The sequence below is a fragment of the Bos taurus genome, chromosome X (genome assembly GCF_002263795.3).
Source record: "Bos taurus isolate L1 Dominette 01449 registration number 42190680 breed Hereford chromosome X, ARS-UCD2.0, whole genome shotgun sequence".
Classification (NCBI taxonomy): Eukaryota; Metazoa; Chordata; class Mammalia; order Artiodactyla; family Bovidae; genus Bos; species Bos taurus.
Window position 1 is genome coordinate 33,092,737 of NC_037357.1, and position 21,459 is coordinate 33,114,195.

Sequence of the window (21,459 nt, forward strand, 5' to 3'; positions counted from 1 at the left end):
CGTGGAACCATTTTGAAGATGGAGACAAGAGAACTATCTGCCTCTCTGGATATGGGGTGTGAGCGAAAGAAAAGCATCCAGGAAAACTGTAGGGAATTTGTAGGATGGAGCCGCGGTGAACTAAGGTGACAGACTATGGGAGGAGTGTGTTTCAGGGACGGTCAGGAGTTCGGCTCAGGCCTCGTGGAGCTGGAGATGTCTAGCGGCCATCCAGGCCCTTGTGCCAAGCGGGCCGTGGATCCTCTGGCACGGGTGCGCCTGGGATCTCCCTGACTCCCAGGCCCCCCGGGGAAGTGAGGACCACCTGGTCCACTGAGGAAGCGGAGAAGTGACACGAGGGTGGAGGGAAGGCTCCTGGGAACCGATCCCCGTTTTCCACCCCAGGATCAGTGCACTTGGAGGTGGGCGGGAAGCAAATTTGAAAACCACTCGCAACACTCGGTAACAGACAACAGTTATGCCTGCTTCCGTTTTGTTTAATCCACTTTCCTTCAAGATGCAAACTTGCTCTCGCTCTACGGGGACGCGGTGGGTCTAGGATGACCCCGGTCCCCGCAGGACCCCGACCCGCCAGGGCCCCGGGTCTCCAACTGCGGCCTAGTGGGGACCGAAGGTAAGGAACTGCGATCCGTTTTGATCACCAGAGCACGATACGTTCTCCTGGCAGGGCAGCCCTAGCGGGGCCCGGCCAAGGTGGATTCCTTCCCAACAGCCCGGCAGGGCCGCCCTTGCCCCGGGACAGGGACGGAGGAGCAGGACTCGGACACCTGTGCCCGCGGCGGGGCCCGAGCATGGCTCCTCCGTCAGGAAACTTCGGGAAACGCTCCGAGGCCAGCGATCTGCTCGGGCACACCTACGCAGCCCACGAAAGGACTTCGTTCGCTTCTGGGAGGGGGCTCGGCGCTTCTCTCGGACCGAGGGCGTGGGCGTGGAGGGAAGGAGGGGCCGAAAGGGAGGCAGGTCCTCCCCTTTATTCCCGGCCCGCAACTCGGCCGAGTCGTGACCAGATGTGCTGCTAACAGGTCGCTCCTCGGAGGTGCAGGCGGGAGCCCACAGGCCACTCAGGGGCTGCACTCGGCGTTGCTGCTGTCGGACCAGACGCGGCGTCCGCGGGCTGGGCTCGGCCCCCGCCGCCACTCTGGAAGTTTAGGTTAGGAAATGCAGCCCAGACGGGGACCCCGGATTGGGGGGCGCGGGCCAGCCCCCGGGGGAGACGGGGAGGGGAGCCACGGGCCTTGGTGCCCGGGGGGTAGGGGGTGGGTAGAGGGCGGGCGGCACGCTCCGGCTCGCCGCCGGGCAGTTCACGAAGAAGCCGTGTTCCTGCAGAAGCCGCAGGTGTCTGCCCCGGGATAACCCCGCGCGGCGCGAGGCCAGGCCAGCCCAGCTCCCGCGGGGGCTCCGCCGGCCCGGGGCCAGAGAGGCGGGAGACTGGCTGGCACGCCCGGGCTTCTCGCCGAGCACGCCGGCGGGAGGCTGAGACAGGGTCCGCACCCGGGTGGGAGCGGGGGCGGCGGGGGCCCCCGGGGGAGGGGCGCCTCTAGGCCACGAGCGGGGTCGGGTGCAGTTCGGTAGTCGCCACCTGAGAGCCCGGGTCTCCACGGCTGTCACCGCGGGACACCTTGGCCGTCTGGGCGGGAGCCGGCGGGCCGACGCGGCGGCCGTGAGACCTGCGCTCCCTGCCCGGCAGCGGCCCGCGGAAGGTGAGCGCCCTCCCGGGGCGAGGGAGATGAGGCCAGGGCCGCGGCTGGGGGTCGGTCTCTGCGGGGTAGGGAAAGGGGGACGGGCGTGGAACTGGCTACCTGAAGCTGTTACTCTGTCCCGGGTGACAATAGGGGTCCTCCGGGGAGCTGCCAGCTCTTATTCTCTCTCCCCCCCGACCCCCACTGTCTCTCCCCCACGCCCCCACTGTGTCTCTTTCCCCCACCCCCAACTGTGTCTCTCTTACCTCGTCCCCCACAGTCTCTCCTCCCCCGCCCCCACTGTGTCTCTTACCCCTCGCCCCGCACTGTGTTTCTTTGCACCCCCCGCCCCCCACTGTCTCTCTCTGCCTCCGCCCCCCCCCCGTGTCTCTCTTCCCCCGCCCCCACTGTCTCTCTCCCCTCCGCCCCGCACTGTGTCTCTCTTTCCCGCTCCGGCCCCCTCTCCACCAGTGCCACTCTGGGATTCGATCTCGCCCTCTCTCTGGCCTCCCGCGGTCTCCGTTGGTCTGGCACGCGCTCCGGCCCTGTCGCTGGTGAGTGCTGGTTCTCCCGCTCTCCCAGCTCGCTCTGCGTCCTACCAGGGCGCACACCGCCGGCTCGCTCGGCCCAGAAGCGGGAAGAGTACCTGCCGCGCGCGCGGGGCCCCGCTTGCTGCCCTCCGGCCAGCTCCATCCGCTCGTGCCCGGGGACGCTCGGTCACCCCGCTGTCGCCTCTGGCCAGCGGCGCACCGTCTAGGCAGGCCACCTGCCGCCTAGGGCACCGACCGTCTCCCGCAGCTTGCGGAGCCACCGAGGTGAGTGTCCCCATGCCCATTCCTTGCCTCCCGTTGCTGCCCGGCTGCCCAGCTGGAGTTGACTGGAGAAGCGAGACGACCACAGGGAGGCCAGCCTGTGGCCGCTTTCCTGTTCAGAGAGTGGCTGGACGGCCCCGTAGGCCCCTCTGGCGGTCGCCGCCTTCTGCTGCCCCCGGCCCGGTGCGGGCCCGGAACTCGGCGTTTCAGGACTCCCTGTCCAGCGGGGTCGCGGGCGGGGCAGCGCGGCTTCCCCTTTAAGGCCGGAGCCGTTCGTCGCCTTGAGTGTGAGGGTGTGTGAGTGTGCGGCGTGCGTGTCTCCTCCTCCCCGAGTGACACAGCAGTGAGAAATGCCTATCAGTAACTTAAACCCCCGAAACTCCACCTTCCGGGCGCGCGGCGCGGAGCCGGGCGGTGGGAATGGAGCGAGCAGACTGAGGCCGCCGCTGCAGCGCCGCCGGCATGAACTTGGCCGCGAGCTGAAGCGGCCGGCGGCGGGCGGGCTCGGGGGGCACCGGCCACTAGCCCGGGGAGATCTGCCACCAAGGAGGCCAGGTTGCCCGCGCTGGGGGCAGCCTGCCCCTTGGGCACTGCCCCCGCCGCCGCCGCCGCCGCCGCCGCCGCCGCGGGAGCTCCGCAGCACGGTAAGGCTGAGGGCGGGCGCGGGAGGTCCGAATGCTCTGGGGGCGCCGAGCTGCACTTGTGGCCCCCACTTGTGGCCTGCGTCGCGGAGGAGCGCAGGCCCCGGATTACTGAGGGCCGGGGGACCCCGAAGTTTGCTCCGAGCACACGGCCCACCTGGCGCTGCGCGTGGTCGCCCGCTTCTCTAACTGGCCGGGCCGAGCGGAGCGCAGCTCGCATTGCCCGGGACCGTGGCCTGTGCCTGCACCCCGGCGCTCGCCGGGTATCTGGAATCGGGCAGGGGCAGTCAAGCACTGAGGAGGGAAGGCAGAGGGGCGCGGGCCACAAGGGCTCACCCGGCCGCGCTGGGCCACCAGGAGGCTCCCGCTCGGTCCCGGCGCACCCGGAGCCGCTCGCTGCCGGGAGGCCACTGGCGACGCTGCCTTCGCATCCCGGCTCCCAGAGCCTGGACCAGTCGGCAGTGGGCGCTGGGCGCAGGATTCACCCCCCACCCCCACCCGTAGCCAGTTTGCCGCCACCGAACGGGAGTGTGGAGTGTGCGCGCGCCGAGCCCGCCGCCTCTCGCTCCCTTCCCTGCCAAATTCTCCTCTGGAGAGCAGCCCCGAGCAGAGCTGGCGGCCGGAGGCAGCCCCGACTGGGCTCCTGCCCGGAGCTCCCGGCGCCCCCGCGACCCGAGCTCCCAGGCCTCGGAGCAGCGGCACAACCCAGCGCCAACAAGGGCGGGTGGGAAGCCCCCCGGAGCGCCGCCAAATACTTTTCACGGCCAGTTGGCTCGGTCAGGCTCCGTCCCGAGGCAGCGTGTCGGAAGCCTCTTGGAAAGCTGGCCGTACCGTCTGATTTTGATCCGTGATTAAATGCGGACTGAGCAGACACTAATAGGATTAGATTGCAGAAAACTGCCCTGAAGTCGTCGGAACCTGAGCAGACAGACGCACTTCGGGCCGGGGTTTCGCCCCGTCGTGCCCCTGCAGCCGGGTGCGGCCGTTTGGGGCGCCCCGATTGTAGGTGTGAGTGTGTACGCGGGCGGGAGCACAGGATGGCTCAGGGACGTGGAGAGAAGTGACTTCACTTGCTGGGGTGGCTTGTCGTTGTTCGGCAGCAGAAGGAATTCCCCCCAGGGCGCCGTCCCCACGGCGAACGTGCCATTTGCAGGTAGCCGACCAAGGCCAGCTCCGGCACTTTGTGAGGGCGAGCGAGCCGGGTGTACGAGAGGCTGCCTCGCTGGAACAAAGACGCAAACTCTCCCCAAGCCTGAGCAATTTCGAAAGAGTTAGCTGGGAAGAGGAGAGGGCCCGCGTCTCCCAGGGGAGAACCCGCGGGGCTCGCGCCGCCCAGCCTGGGTCCCGCGGCCGGGGCGATCCGGTTCCCAGGCTTCGGCGAGCCGGCAAGCAGCATCTCAACGGGGCAGCCCAGCCTTCCGCGAGCGCGGGCCCCCACCCGAGAGATCACGGACCGGGGGGTCGGCCGCGCTCCCGCTGGGGCTTCCTGGCCGCCACGGTCGCTTGGGGCTCCCGGAGGCCGTTCAGCTTCGTCCCTCACCCCGCCTCTTGTTGTCTTTATAGATTCCCGCCCCCCCCCCCCCCCGCCATCCCCGTCGCCGCCGCCGCCAATTCGCTTTATAAAAAGCCCCTTTGTTTCCCTGGAGGCTAGAGAGAGGGAAGGGGAAAGGGACGCAGAGGCAAGGGGCGGGGGCGGCTGCCTCCCAGTGGCTTCGAGTTGCTTGGGACAGGAGGGCAAGTGTAGGCGGTGGGGGAGGGCGCTGGGTCTCGAAGCCACTCGGCAGGAATCTCGGAAGGTGTGGGGAGCCCCTGGCTCCTGGCGCCGGCAGTGCGCCGGGCGGTCCGGCCGTGGACACCCGGGGCCCCCCGCCGCCAGGACGGCTGGGCGGGCGGCTAGGCTAGCGGACTGGCGCGGGGGCCAGAGGCGGCGCACGCTCCGCAGGATGGGCCGACGCCGCTCGCCGCTCGCCACTGCACTCCCCGGTCCCGGGCATAGGGGGCGCCCTTGCCTCGGTTTCGCTTTGCAGCCCGCGCCCCTCGCCGTTAGGACTCAGGGTGGCTATCGCACCTGCTGGTGGCTGAGACGACGGCTGAGACGATGGCGGCGACTCTGAGGCGTTCGCCACCCCGCGACTGCACCCCTCCCTCCTCCTGCGCCCTCCAGCCGCCCGCAGCCCCTAACACAGGGGTTCAAACGCTCCGCTGGGCCCCTTTGCATGGAGGGAGGGAGTCGGGACTGCCACCTCCCCTCCGAGATTCGTGCAGCCCGGGCCAGCAGTGGGGACAAGGGCGCACCTCTGGACTGTGAAGAGTCTGCCGCCTGAGTAGGGATCCAAGGCCCGGCGCTTGGGAGTGTTAAGAACCCACGGGTTCCCAGCATTAGTTGGAGTGAGGATTCAGCCGGCCCCTATCCCTGACACCTGCCCTGCCTCACCCCACCCCCAAACTTGCGGGAAGTCGATTTTGAGCTGAGGAATGTTAAACATACTGTTTAAGGTAACCTTTAGCCAGCCTGTCGGCCTGACTGGCCCCGACCCCGCCCCCCTGACGGGTCCGCGGGTCTATTTGTGAAGTTTGTTCAGAAAGGGAATACTGGCCATAAGAAAAATTGACAAATCAGGAGAAGTAGGTGGGGCCCGAACTCGACTGGTCGGTCTCCTGAGCAGATTCCTCCAGATCTCTTTTGCCCGCCTCCACCCCATCTTCCCGTTCAATGTCCTGGCCACGTAGTATGTGTGCCTTTTCACTGTCCTTCCCCTACTGCACTCTCTTCCGATCTCTGGAGGGTATTCGTAACTGTTGATCCGACATTTGTTCTCTGGTCTTTGGAATAGAAGGAGAAGCGTTAACTATCCCCAGCCTCGAAACATACACATCCCCATTGCATCTAAAAACCACAGGAAGTACTCAGAGGGTAAACACGGGGTCCACCTTCTCCTTTCCCTTTGTGCTTCCCTTCTGGAACAAGATCATTGGAAAATAAAGCTGCTGATGTGCGAGATGGAACATATGGTGCCTCCATAAGAGAGAAGCTGAAATGGCCTTGAACCTGCCGGACAGACCAGCTGTTTGCTGCCAGCCTGAGCAGCTAATCAGCGACTTCCCCTTAAAGTAACAGCCCTCTTTTCTCTCTGTGACCAATGTGCATATTAAATAGGATATTCTCCAGAGGAGAAACGTCATGGGCGCCTATATTGCTTTGTGCTTCTTTGTGTTAGTTCTGCAAAGATCGTCCCTGGCCCTGAGGGCCTTTGGCCTCGTCCCTGGCCCTCGGCCTCCTCCCACGCGTGCCTCCACTGCTTAAGCCTGTTACCTTCAGCACTGGTGTATGAATGTTGCTCAAAGTGGAACTTGGGAAGGAGGCGGGAGAAGGGAAAGAGAGCCAGGCTGAGAGATTCCAAGATGCCCAGAAGGAAATCTCTGTTTTGTTGGTACTGGCTTTAGAAAAACTAGCAATTCTCTCCCCACCTCTTAAAAATATCACAAAGAGCTGCGGCTTTTCCTTGTAAGATCTCCTTAGAAAGCATCATCTTGTGCCTGGGACCATTTTCAGTTTTCCTTCAGTACAATGTGTTTGAGAAAGGGGTGGGGGGGAGAGAAAACAGTTTGGCATTGGAAACAGAAAGACTTGAGGAGATACGAGGAAATTCCATGTTAGGAAATCATTAGCAAAGGGTTACTTCTGTTTTCCTGCCACTGACGCTGACAGTGACACAGATGTGTGGGTTGAAATAGGAACGTCATTGAATTTTTAAACTCAACTAGGAAATAGCCTGTTGCTGGGGTGGGAGCGGGGGCCATGCACTCATTGCATCTTAAGGTAAGAGATTTACTGTGGTTGATTCTTTGCACTAAGGAAAGGGATTTTGTCAAGGTTGGCCAGCACATTTAATATCATTTTTTTTTTTTTTTCCTTTTAAGCGGATCACCTAAAGGCTTAAAATACGCCTGTTAATAGATTCTCCCTAGGAAACTCAACTGCTGTTTAGGTTTTTGAAATGGGCAGAAACTGATCTTGGGCAAGTGGTCCTTCTGACAGCAGAACCACTTGCCTTCTTTAAAGGGGCTTCCTATCTGCTGTAAACTTTTTCCAAGATTCTGATTTTTCTTTTTCTGCAGTGATGCATTCGGGAGATCATTAGCCTAGGAGCTGGGAAACTTGTGTTCTAGAACAATCTCCCCACTAACTGGCACAGTGATCTTGGGCAAGTCCATCCTCCCTCCTTGCCCCCCTCCCCCCACCATAACCTTGGAGTCCAAGTGCCTTCCAGCTCTAACATTCTGTGATTTGTGAATGGAATAGTCATTTTCTGGTGAACTGAAATACTATTGGGGTGGGGCGGGGGCTAGATAGGTAAAGAAATGGAGCTGAGATTTTGAGGGGCATCAAGAAGAGGGAGGAAGAAAAAAGGACAGAAGGTCAATCCAAACAACACAGAAGTGGAAAGTGTTCCCTCTCTGAGTCTTTCACCCATGTGAACTTCTAACCCAGACGCGTGGATGCTGGAGGCTGGAAAGCAACCTGCAGGGCTTCCTGTCTGGTACCCCTAATCTGGTGGTCTGAGGACCTGCTGACGGCCAGCCACCTCATCACTGGTTGGTTTCCAGATAACGGGACTCAAGCTCTTTGAAATTAGACTGGCATGTCTCCAAAGGACTCATCTAGTATAGAACAGATTTGGTGCTTTGCAGTTACTCAGTCAAGGTTTCAAGGACAAAAAGGCCTTCCTCCTCCACACATGTGCCCCACTGGAGTATGGGCTCTGAACTCACTGCTTCCTAGTCCAGCTGGATGTTTTTTAAAAAATCACATTTCCAACTTGGAGGACACAGCAGTCATGTAAGAATCTGCCACTAGCCTGCTTGATGTTAATATTGATTTTTTTCTTTTTTTTTTTACCAATCACATTATGAGGGAGGACCTTTTGTCCTCTGAGCTCTCTGGCAATTATTTTGCTGCCATAAATGTTGATACACATATAATGGATGTAACTGAAAAATCTCCTTATCCAAGCAGAAAAGGCTGAGTGTTTGTTGGAGCAGATAGAATGCTGAGAGCGTGAATAGACCGACCCAGATGTGGTTGGGGAGGGAGATAAATGATCAGGGAACAGGAGTCACTTACTATGGATCAGCACAATAAACCAATTCCCATCATACATCTCTCAGAACGCCAGCCACTGGGGTAACCTAGGCAGCAGCAGTCAACTGTACGGCAGGAAAGCAGCGTCACCAAGCTCAGTGTGAACAGTCTGATTTTGCAGACACTGAGTCCTGAACTGTCTTCCGGACTTTGAGGCGAGAAACTTCATTAATCTGTAGGAACCTGACTGGGTTTTATGGCAGTGCTTATTACTTGTTTCTGTCATCACTGTGTCATAATTTCATCTGCAAGTGTCGCAGAGGAGGAACATCGGGCTCTGGTGAGCCCTTGGGCAGTTAGTGGGGGGGTTCCCTGAGGAGATGAGGGGCTTGGCTTGTTATACTATTTATCTGCCAGGATTTCAGTGCATAGTCCCATGGGGTTCTGCTCGCAGGAGACCAGCCTGGCAGCTGAAGAACCAGGAGCATTTTCTGCAAGGGGAGGGGATAGGAAAAGAAAAAAACAGTTGGATTCCCTCCCTCTCCCACTCCATTGCTTTCTTCTTTCTCCCCATTCACAGAAGTGCCCCAATTTCATCTGACCTCTTCATAATTCCCAAAGCAATCAGATTTGTCACTGTGGGGTGAGGCATAGTGGAGGGCTTTGCTGACTGTGGGCTCCCCAGAGTGAAGCCTTCCAGGGACAGGGCTTAAGTCCTGCCCTGGCTGCCCTCTGACCCACACCATGCCCCTGGGCACACAGCCCAGCCCCAGCTTCGACGGGGCATCCCAACCACCTTCACCTCCCAGGGTGCCCTGCTGCTTGCTTTGCCCAAGAAGTAACCTATTAAGTGGGAAATGCTGCTTTCCTAAGACTGAGAATTGTTCCACAAGGCCCAGAGGAGGATGAGCTGAGCATGAGCTTCCACCCTGCGCTTCTTCCTTTCCTCCACCTGTGGGAGGATCTGGACTTGGTTTCTGCTGCTTCTAGAAGAGGCCCCTGAAGGCTGCAGGGCCTGAGCTATTGAATGACATCTGCCTTGGAAGGACCCGGTGACCCCGGCTTGTGCCTTCTTCCATCTCTGGAGAGGAAGTTTGGGCCTTTTGGAACTAAAGGCCTGATGACAGCTCTAGGTTGTTATCCTGAATGCTTCAGACGATCTCAAGTCCTCTGTCCAGCTGTCCCAAGCCCTCTTCCCCATCCTTAACAGTGCTTTTCCACTTTGCCAGTGTTTGAACCTGAACCCCCCACATCACACGAATGGCACAGGGGACAGGATCCAGCCTTGCCTTCCTTTTTGGAAACCCCCTGGCCAGGTGACCCCAGTTCCTGCAAAGAATTGGCACTGGTGAACTAATGCACCTGGACACTCAGATGCTTACAGAATGTTCAAGCTGGAAGAGGAAAGTCCCATGGGTGCTAAGCAGGCATTCCAAACTTGGTACTTACCTGAGAGTGGGAGACTAGACTTTTCCCTTAGGTCTCCCCTCATTGTGCCGCCTCAGGGAAGTCAGGCCTCCTCTCTGGGCCCCACTTCCTCTTCTATAAAGTCACAGGGCTTTTCTCTTCCAGCTGAAATCGGAGGTTGTAAGTGAAGGATCAGACAGGGCCAAGGCTGTGGTGCCTCCAAAAGGCGTGTGTCATATCTTGTTTTCAAGTTGCTGATGGAGTGTGGGGCCACCAGCCACTCGGAGGGCTTGGCTGGGTGGGCTTTGTTGGCAGTGGCAGGGGTTGTTTGGGTTTTGTTCTTAATGAGACCTCAGTGTGTAAGATCTGCCCCTGGAGGTTGCAACGCCGACTTTGGAATTTTAAGTGGGACAGTAGTTTCAGTGCGGTTGCCAACGTCACATGCTTTGCGTGTCTAATTCTGAAAGACTGGTGTGCTTTATGCTGGGTTTGGGGAGGAGGGCGTTTCTAAGCCGCTTGTCTGTCAAGGATTAATTTAACCTCTAATTACTACATTTTCTTCACAGTTTGCCACATGAACATGTTGTAACAAAAGCTCAAAGAAGTATGCCATTTCATTTTGCCACCACTCTCACATCCATGTGGAGGGATATGGAGTCAAATCGGACACACTTGGTGTTAAAATAATGGTGCTGACATTTGAATGAAAGTTAACAGTCTGGTTGTTTCTAGCGATCTGCCAGTGATGGGGTACAGAGAATTATAGTTATACGTTATGATATTATTGTAGTCCTCGCAGCCACAGCCCTCAAAAAGAGCCCTGAAAATATGGAGAGTGTCTCTGCACTAATCCCAGTGGGGCAGCCAGTGCTCCGACTTATGGCCTATGTGTTGCCTTTGGCACATTACTAATACCCTGCACAGGAGGGCAGCCTGGGAGCCCATCCTGTCTGCTAATAGGGCAGGTGGCGAGGTCTGGTTCTTCGGCAGAGGTGAGGCCATTATCAAATTGGAGCCTCCCAAGGGCCTGCTCCCAAGGCAGAACCCGTTCAGAGTGCAGTGACAGCGAAATTGCAGGATTAAGCTACAGGGATGCTCCAAGCAGGCGACTCTCCTTCCCTCTCCATTTGCCCCTCCTACTGGAGCAGCAGCCACCTGGCAGCCCTTCAGTTCTCTTTATCCCCAAACAGCAGCGGTGGCTAATACTCAGAGACCCCTTCCCCACCCCAGGGTGGCTGGGAAGTCTGGCTTCTCAGACAGGAGTCCTTCGCATCTGGACACATGAGCTAGTTGTGGGGCCTCGCCTCCCTGCCCGCCCGGGGAAGTCATGCAGAGCTGAACTTGTACACACACACACACACACACTTGTCTCAGGAGCTGAGAAGCATCACACACACACACACACACACACACTTGTCTCAGGAGCTGAGAAGCATGATCCCTGTTCATTTCCTCCCCAAAAGGGAAGGCCCTTTGCCTTTTAGAACATGCTTTGACCCAGAAGTCTAGAACTAGAAGCTAGCATTGCCTCTCTTAGTATCCTCAGTACGTCCTCTCTGGAAGGCAGCACCCAGACAGACAGAGCTAGGTCTGAAACCCTTGTTCCACCCGGGGCTGAGGACAGCCTTCCTGGCCTTTTCAGTTGTGCCTTTGGGTTGGCCCTTTGCAAAATTCTAAGCACACTAGTTTGGGTTCAGTCCCCCAACCTTTCCCTTCCTGCATCCTAGATCTGCCCACTCACCCTTACCTGAAAAGGCACCGTTCTCACCCTCTGTGCCTTCATTTGATTCTCTTGTGCGTGTGTGTAAATTGCTTCAGTCATGTCCAGTTCTTTGCGACTCTATAGACTGTAGCCCACCAGGCTTCTCTGTCCATGGGATTCTCCAGGCAAGAACACTGGAGTGGGGTGCCATTTCCTGCTCCAGGGGATCTTCCAGAGTCAGGGATCAAACCCATGTTTCCTTCAGCTCTTGCATTGCAGGTGATTTCTTGACCACTGAGCCCTGTGATTTCCTTACTAGGGAGAATCTGGAACCTCTTACTGGAATTATGGGATGTAAGGGTTGTCATTCCTTGGCGAGCATGTGCTCTTCAGGGTGCAGGTAGGAGGGGTTCAACAGTTAGAAAGACCCTTTTGGGGAACCCCTCCCCAGCCCCATGGCATCCTGCCCACATAAAGCTGTTTCTGTCCTTGAGATTGGAACATGGCCAGGACCACCTGGCTGCCAAGACTCTTCTGAGATTGATTTCATAGAAGCCAACCCTGGCTGGTCTCTTGATCCCCAGTTCAGTTCAGTTCAGTTCAATCATTCAGTTCTGTCCAACTCTTTGCCACCCCATGGACTGCAGCATGCCAGGCCTCCCTGTCCATCACCAACTCCTGGAGTTTACCCAAACTCATGTCCATTCAGTCAGTGATGCCATCCAACCATCTCATCCTCTGTTGTCCCCTTCTCCTGCCTTCAATCTTTCCCAGCATCAGGGTGTTTTCAAATGAGTCAGCTCTTTGCATCAGGTGGCCAAAGTATTGGAGTTTCAGCTTTAGCATCAGTCCTTCCACTGAACACCCAGGACTGATCTCCTTTAGGATGGACTGGTTGGATCTCCTTGCAGTCCAAGGGACTCTCAAGAGTCTTCTCCAACACCACAGTTCAAAAGCATCAATTTTTCAGCGCTCAGCTTTCTTTACAGTCCAACTCTCACATCCATACATGACCACTGGAAAAACCATAGCCTTGACTGGACAGACCTTTGTTGGCAAAGTAATGTCTCTGCTCCTTAATATGCTGTCTAGGTTGGTCATAACTTTCCTTCCAAGGAGTAAGCATCTTTTAATTTCATGGCTGCTGTCAACATCTGCAGTGATTTTGAAACCCCAAAAAAATAAAGTCTGCCATTGTTTCCACTGTTTCCCCATCTATTTGCCATGAAGTGATGGGACTTGATGCCATGACCTTAGTTTTCTGAATGTTGAGCTTTAAGCCAACTTTTCACTCTTCTTTTTCGCTTTCTTTAAGAGGCTCTTTAGTTCTTCTTCACTTTCTGCCATAAGGGTGGTGTCATCTGCATATGTGACATTATTGATATTTCTCCCAGCAATCTTGATTCTAGCTTGTGCTTCATCCAGCCCTGTGTTTCTCATGATGTACTCTGCATATAAGTTAAATAAGCAGGGTGACAATATACGGCCTTGACTTACTCCTTTTCCTATTTGTTGTTCCATGTCCAGTTCTAACTATTGCTTCCTGACCTGCATATAGGTTTCTCAAGAGGCAGGTCAGGTGGTCTGGTATTCCCATCTCTTGAAGAATTTTCCACAGTTTATTGTGATCCACACAGTCAAAGGCTTTGACATAGTCAATAAAGCAGAAATAGATGTTTTTCGGGAACTATCTTGCTTTTTCGATGATCCAGCGGATGTTGGCAATTTGATCTCTGGTTCCTCTGCCTTTTCTAAAACCAGCTTGAACATCTGGAAGTTCACGGTTCACGTATTGTTGAAGCCTGGCTTGGAGAATTTTGAGCATTACTTTACTAGCATGTGAGATGAGTGCAATTGTGTGGTAGTTTGAGCATTCTTTGGCATTGCCTTTCTTTGGGATTGGAATGAAAACTGACCTTTTCCAGTCCTGTGGCCACTGCTGAGTTTTCCAAATTAGCTGGCATATTGAGTGCAGCACTTTCACAGCATCATCTTTCAGGATTTGAAATAGCTCAACTGGAATTCCATCACCTCCACTAGCTTTGTTTGTAGTGATGCTTCCTAAGGCCCACTTGACTTCACATTCCAGGATGTCTGGCTCTAGGTGAGTGATCATACCATCGTGATTATCTTGGTCATGAAGATCTTTTTTGTACAGTTCTTCTGTGTATTCTTGAGTCCCATTTCATACCTAAAATGATTCCTGTCTCTCTAGAGCAGGGTCAGCTCTTTGCCTTGTGTGGCTCATGGACTTCTTTGAGAATTATATGCAATGGTGTATCTAATTTCAGGGGCTTGTATACCTTTCTGGAAGCCCATTCATTGCTCCTTCATGGGTCCTTTGAGATGGGTTAAGAATGCTTCAATGTGGCACCATTGCCGGTTACCATTTGGATAGAAATGCTGCGATGTGGCAGAGAAGACAATAGCACCCCACTCCAGTACTCTTGCCTGGAAAATCCCATGGGTGGAGGAGCCTGGTAGGCTGCAGTCCATGAGGTCGCGAAGAGTCAGACATAACTGAGCGACTTCACTTTCACTTTTCACTTTCATGAATTGGAGAAGGAAATGGCAACCCACTCCAGTGTTCTTGCCTGGAGAATCCCAGGGACGGGGGAGCCTGGTGGGCTGTCGTCTATTGGGTCACATAGTTGGACACAACTGAAGTGACTTAGCAGCAGCAGCAGCAGCTGTGCTGTGGTGGGAAGAACAGTGAGTTTTGCCATTGGTGCCAGGTGTTGACCACCTGTGGGATTTGTTCAAGTTCATGAAGCTGCCCTAAGTGTCTTCATTTGTCAGATGGGTATATGAGAAGGCTGGCTTTACCTAGCTTAATGGTATCATGGCAGATTCCAGCAAGATGGTGTTGGTAAGATAGTCTTACAAACAGCAGGTGTGGGCACGCTCTCAGGTTGCTGATTGGTTACTCTTCATTTTGCCTTCCCATTTGGCCCAAGAAATTAAAGAAAAGCAGGTCTCTTTTGACATGAGCGTCCTATCATCCTTTCCTTTGAGATCGTGTAATTTACACGCAGGCAAGTTAGCATAAAAGAGTCTGGCTTGGGAGGGATAGGGCACATGTGTCTTGGGATTTAGACAGTTCCCAATGCCATGCCTGGTTAAGGGTCCTGCTTGCCCAGCCCTCTTTGGCTCTGGAGTGGGGCCAGGGGGTGTGTCCCTGGCCCAGCGCCGTGGAGGATTCTCCGCATCTGCCTGCCATGGAAATTAGCAGATGGGATCTGCGAAGGAGCTTGGGCTTTCCCTGTCCTTTATAAAGAGCAGTGCTGGTTGGCTTTGGACTGGATTGCAGACAAACTGAGGTGTCCCCACACCCTTTCTTTCTTTAGTTGAACCAGCCGATTCCCCAGGCTGGCTCAGTGGCGAGGATGATGAACATGGATGCTCAATACCGGCTCATCATGTGGTGTGGTAACCGCACCCCATCCTTTGCTGGAATGTCTTGGCCTTAGCTTCATTGTTTATCTGGAGGGGAGGAATCGTACAGGCCCCTGGAAAGCAGATAGCTGAGTGGTGAAAGATACTGAAAGTGTTAGTTGTTCAATCGTGTCTCTTTGGAACCCTATGGACTATAACCCACCACATTCCTCTGTCCATAGGATTCTCCAGGCAAGAATACTGGAGTGGGTAGCCATTCCCTTCTCCAGGGGATCTTCCTGACCCAGGGATTGAACCCAGGTCTCCTGCATTACAGGCAGATTCTTTACCAACTGAGCCACTAGAGAAGCAGATGCCACCTGGTAATTTCAGACATCATCACATCATCAACTGAAACAGCAGTGCTTCTTCAATCAGAAAGTATGGCAGTTTGTGTTTGGCCTTTGGCAGATTCCCTGTTTGCAACCAAATTTCTGAGTCTAGTTCCACAGTGGGAAGAACATTCACCTAGGGGTTGGCCAACTTGTGCTCCAAGTCCACTAGGAGCCTCAGTTTCCCAATCTGTACAGTGAAGGGATTGACGAGGGGAATCTGAACGCTCTGCCCCCCTCTGCCATTTCATGCTTCTCTGAATTGCCAGGCTTCCCTGGTGGCTCAGTAAAAGAATCTGCCTGCAGCGCAGGAGACCCGGGTTCAATCCTTAGGTCAGAAAATCCCCTGGAGAAGGGAATGGCTACCCACTCTAGTATTCTTGCCTAGAGAATCCCCACGGACAGAGGAGCCTGGTGAGCTATAGTCCATGGGGGTCACAAAAAGTCGGACATGACTGAGAAACTAACACTTTAATTACAATATTTGAAAAGCAGAAATCATAATTTGTTTTTGAAACGACCTGAGGATTGAAAGCGTGGGGGTTTCATTTTAGTTTGGTAGGTGGAGACTGTGACTCTTAGCAAAAGTTTGGGTAAAAACAAAAAAGTGGATATGGATTTATGTAGGGCCAAAGAATGGGCTTCCCTAACAGCTCATTTGGTAAAGAATCTGCCTGCAATACAGGAGACCCCGGTTCGATTCCTGGGTTGGGAAGATCCCCTGGAAAAGGGATAGGCTACCCACTCCAGTATTTTGGGGCTTCCCTTCTGGCTCAGCTGGTAAGGAAACAGCCTGCAATACGTGAGAACTGGGTTCAATCCCTGGGTTGGGAAGATCCTCTGGAGAAGGGAAAGGCTACCCTCTCCAATATTCTGGCCTGGAGAAAGAGTGGGACACGACTGAGTGGCTTTCACTTCCAAAGAATGGGGAAAGCATGAATTCCCTTAGAGACCCCTGCTTTTACACATGAGGATGCTGGGGCCGGATCACCCAGCAAGCCACCAGGAGCTGAGCTGATCCTGGACTCAAGTATTCCTGCTCTCAGCCCACTTGGGGGCTCTTTGTCCCACCCCATAGGTCATAGACCCTTACAGAAGAAGCACCCAGGCTTCCAGCTGGGGTGGGCCTGTAGTCAGTAGAATAGAGGACTGAGAGATTTTCATTTCTAGCCATCAAATAGTAGCTTATCAAAAAGGGATTTTTGTCCCCATCTCTGTCCCCAGCATCTGAGTTTTTCGCAGCTAAATACTTTTGATGGCCTAATTTTAAATAAATCAGATTTTTTTAAATAACAGGGGGGTGTGGTCCTTGGGACCTTATTATTTTAAATGATTTTAATTTAAACATGTAAGATGCTTTGGGTTTGACTTCATATTTGCTAATTTTCATTATGAGAAAAAAAAAAAGAACCCAGCCCCCAGCCCCGCCCCACCCCTGATTTTTGCAGTGACTAACAGTTTGTCTTTTCTAAGAGAAGATTTTGCACCACTGTTTGCACCCATAGTACTTACCAGGTTTGCTTGTTTGTTAGTTTTCTAACCATATAAATGTATTGGCCACCTGTAGTTCATGGGGTTCTTACAAACTCTACCCAGCTTGTCCCCACAGGGCCAGCAGTTCTAGGACTGTTTCTCTTGGTTCCGGCCCAACCAACCACCTCTTCTCTGGGCCTGGCCACCACCTCCTCTGGCCTGGGACAGGACTACTATGGGGATGTAGAGTTGGAGAGATCCTGGTCTGAGAGGGAGGCAGCCTGGATGCCCGGCTCAGCTCTGCTCCCTCACTGTGTGGCCTTGGATAAGTCCCTTCCCCTCTCTGGGCCCTGTAGGTCCCTTGACTACAGTGAGGGGCTGGCCTAGAGGGATGGTGGGCTCTCTGAGATTTTTCTTTTTATTGGTTTGGATTGTTCTATTTGGAGAATGTGATTTGACCAGTGGATTATATGACCTTTTAATCTTTTCTAGTGGTTAACTTCAGTAATTGTCTGAAAGAGGAAGGGGGACATCAAGTCCAAAAAAAAGATGAAAATCGCTCTAGCACTTTTAAGTATATGTGCTTCTCTGCCCACATAGTTCCTGGAGGCTGTCTGCCTTTTGGAAAAATGTATCTATTCCCTCCTCCTCACACAGATTTGGGAGCATTGGCCTTGAAATCAAAGCAGAAAGGGAGGTGGGAAAAGAGGGCAGTGCCTAGGATCCTTCTTTCTCCTGTGGACCCTCTCGGGGTTGAGGACAGGGATAGCAGGCTGCCTCTCTTTTCCCTCTTGAACAGAAGGAAAGGTGGGGTCAGGATGAAACTGGAACTTGGATGCTGGTCAGTTCAGGAACTGTTCAGGAATCATTTTGAAAAACTGATTGAGCAAAGATTTTGTGTGTATGTGTCTATTTTGTGCCAGGCACTGTTGGAAAATGGATGGGTGGGGATGAATGAATGGGTGGAGAAATGGATGGAAGGTAGAATAAACAGATACATGAGAGTTAAGATGTAAAAGGCTACTAAATACCCACAGTGAAAGAACTTATGCCAATTAATGATGTGTCAGTACTCTTGCCTGGCAAATCCCATGGACAGAGGAGCCTGGTGGGCTGCAGTCCATGGGGTCGCTAGGAGTCAGATACGACTGAACGACTTCACTTTCACTCTTCACTTTCATGCATTGGAGAAGGAAATGGCAGCCCACTCCAGTGTTCTTGCCTGGAGAATCCCAGGGACAGAGGAGCCTGGTGGGCTGCCGTCTATGGGGTCGTACAGGGTCGGACACGACTGAAGTGACTTAGCAGCAGCAGGAGCAGGGATATAAGAGTGACCAAAACAGAAAAAAACCCTCATGGACGATACTCTAGTGGGGGAGACAAGTAACAGCAAGATTAATATGTAAAAACTATAATATGTTTGAAGTGATGTATCTTGAAGCAAAATGAGTCAGGGAAGGGAGTTGGGGGATGTTGGACAAGGGTGCACTTTTGTTTTCTCTTTAGTAGGTACTTTATTTTTATTAAGTACAGTTGATTTATAATGCTGTGTTAGTTTCTGGTGTATAGCAACTGTTCTTTTCAGATTCCTTTCCATTGTAGTTTATTACATGATACTGAATATAGTTCCCTGTGCTATACAGTAGGACCTTGTTGTTGGTCTATTCTGTATATATTTGTTTGTATCTGCTAATCCCATACTCCTAGTTTATCCCTCTCAGACGCTTTTCCCTGTTGGTAACCATAAGATTGTTTCTGTGTCTGTGGGTCTCTTGCTGCTTTCCAAAGTTCATCTGTATCATTTTCCTAGATTTCACATATGTGATATCATATGATATTTGTCTTTCTCTGTCTGAACTTCACTTAGTATGATAATCTCTAGGTCCATCCATGTTGCTGCAAATACCAATATTTCATTATTTCTTAAATGGCTGAGTAGTATTCCTTTGTGTATATACACTGCATCTGCTTTGTGTGTATACACTACATCGTTCATCCGTAGATAGACACTTAGCTTGTTTCCATGTCTTGGGTATTATAAATAGTGTTGCTGTGAACATTGGAGTGCATGTATCTTTTCAAATTAAAGTTTTCATCTTTTCCAGATATATACCTAGGAGTGATATTGCTGGATCATATGGCAACTCTATTTTTAGTTTTTTAATGAACCTCCATACTTCTCCACAGTGGCTGCACCAATTTACATTCCCACCAACAGTGTAGGAGGGTTCCCTTTTCTCCACACCCTCTCCAGCATTTATTATTTGTAAACTTTTGACAATGACCATTCTAGCCAGTGTGAGGTTATACCTCATTGTAGTTTTGATTTGCATTTATATAATACTTAGTGATACTGAGCATCTTTTCATGTGCTTGTTTGCCACTGATATGTCTTCTTTGGAGAAATGTCTTCCCATTTTTTATTGAGTTTTTTTTTAAATTTTTTTGATATTGAGCTATATGAGCTGTTTGGATATTTTGGACATTAATCCCTTTTTGGTCACATTGCTTGCAAATATTTTCTCTGATTCCAATTTTGTTTGTAGTTTCCTTTGCCATGCAAAAGCTTTTAAGTTTAATTAGGTCCCATTTGTATTTTTGCTTTTATTTCCATTACTGTAGGAGACAGATCCAAAAAAATATTGCTGTGATTTATGTCAAACAGTATTCTGCCTATGTTCCCTTCTAAGAGTTTTATGGTGTCATGTCATTTTGAGTTTGTTTCTGTGCATGGTATGAGGGTATGTTCTAACTTCATTAGTTTACATGTGGCTGTCCTGCTTTCCCAACACCACTTGCTGAAGAGACTGTCTTTTCTCCATTGTATATTCTTGTTTGCTTTTTCAAGATTAATTTACCATGCGTGTGTGGGTTTATTTCTGGGCTCCAGTCTGTTCCATTGATGTTTGTTTTTGTGCCAATACCACACTGTTTTGATTACTGTAGCTTTGTAGTATTGTCTGAAGTCTGGGAGGTTTATGCCTCCAGTTTTGTTCTTTTTCTTTATTTGGCAATTCTCGGTCTTTTTCAGTTCCATAGAAGTTTCAAGATTATTTGTTCCAGTTCTGTGAGAAAGCTCATGGTTAATTTGATAGGGATTGTATTAACTCTGTAGACTGCTTTCAATAGTATGGCCAGTTTAACAATAGTAATTATTTCCAGTCCAAAAGCATAGGATATATTTCCACTTCTTTGAATCATTTTCAGTTTCATTTATCAATGTTCTGTAGTTCTCAGTGTATGAGTCTTTTACGTCAAGGATACACTTTTAAATATGGTGGACAGGAAGGACCTTGCTGAGAAGGTAAGATTTGAGCAAAAACTTGCAAAACTATTGATCAACTAGGCCAGTTCTGCCTACAAGAAATATAATGCAAGTCATAAACACGAGCCATGCATACAGATTAACATTTTTCTAGTGGCCACATTAAAAAAGTAAAAAAGAAACAGATGAAACTAATTTGAAAAATATATTTTATTTAACCTAATCTATCTAAACTTATGGCGGTTTCCTGCATGGCTCAGTGGCAAAGAATTCACCTGCAATATGGGAGACACAGGTTTGATCCCTGATTTGGGAAGATCCCCTTGAGAAGGAAATGGCAACCCACTCCAGTATTCTTGCCTGGAGAATCCTGTGGACAGAAGAGCCTGGTGGACTACAGTCCATGGGGTCACAAAGAGTTGAACACGACTGAGCAACTAAACAACAATGACAATTCTAAAATTATGATTTCAGCATATAATCAGTATAAAACTTATTGAGATATTGTACACAGTTTTTAGATTATGATTCTATGTCTTCGCATTGCAGTGTATAGTTTACATTTATAGTGCATCTCAATTCAGACTAACCACATTGCAACTGCTCAGTAGCCACATGTGGTTAGTGGCTACCATATTGGAAAACACAACTAGACTATTCAAGTTAAACGTTCTCCTTTTAGCAGGTCACTGATGCACTGTACTTTATAAAATGCTTTCTTTGTTCTCTGGGCTGAAATTATTTATAATAACTAATACTGCTAATCATCACTAATTGATATAATTTTTTCAGCAAGAGTATTTAGTAGCCTTTTATATCTAAACTCTTATATCTACTGTCCATCCATCCATCCATCCACCCACCCATCCATCCATTCTGCCAATTGGCTCTACCTGAAAGGAGCCCTCCTATTCTGTTTTTCTGTCTTGTGGGCCAGGTTCTGAGTGCGGACCTAGAAGGAGTTCAGCAGACCACCTGGTGTCTGCCATGCTGAGCCAGGTTTGAGGGGCGTTTGCAACAGGTTGTTTGTTGAGAAGAAGGCTCCGTTTTTTTTTTTTTCTTTTGGTTTTGTTTTGAAATTTATCAAAACAATAGTTAGTATTCTCCAAATGTGTGTGCCTGTGACACCTGTCCCATTGCCTCTTATAAACCCATGTATAAACTGTGAATACTTTCTAACAGTTGGCCCTCAGGCTTCTATCTACACCTGCTCTCCACTGGGTTAACTGATCACTTCTAAGCTTTCTAAATTTAATTTTTAGCTTGACATGAATTCAGATTTCAAGCCAAGTTGTCAGGAAAATACAAATAATTTCTGCATACCTTCTCAATTCCACAAATACTAGCATTTTACCACATTTATTTGGTTTTATCTACTCCCCCCTCTACACATGCACACAAACACATTTCTTTTTCTAAACTGGGTGAAAATAAATTGCAGACACAATGTGCTTTTATCTCAAAATACTTGAATGTGTATTGCCTAAGAATAAAGACATTCTCTAGCGTAAGAATAAAATGTTGATCAAAATCAGGAAGCTAATATTGTGTTGTTCAGTTGCTCAGTCATGTCTGACTCTATGACCCCATAGACAGCAGCATGCTAGGCCTCCCTGTCCTTCATCTGCCC

General features: G+C 51.6%; 1 protein-coding gene across 4 annotated transcripts in view; it reads left to right on the forward strand.

The window, feature by feature from the left end:
• The first annotated feature begins 999 nt into the window (after nt 1-999).
• MAMLD1 (mastermind like domain containing 1) overlaps nt 1,000-21,459 on the forward strand; it is a 119,503-nt gene continuing 99,043 nt past the window's right edge. For 3 of the 4 annotated variants that reach the window (XM_059883599.1, XM_059883600.1, XM_059883601.1), the window contains exon 1: nt 2,875-3,135. The gene's annotated coding sequence lies outside the window, so the exon portion shown is untranslated. Of the gene's footprint in view, nt 1,151-2,874; nt 3,136-21,459 lie in introns of those variants that run through there. The other variant, XM_015461476.3, reaches the window with a different exon arrangement.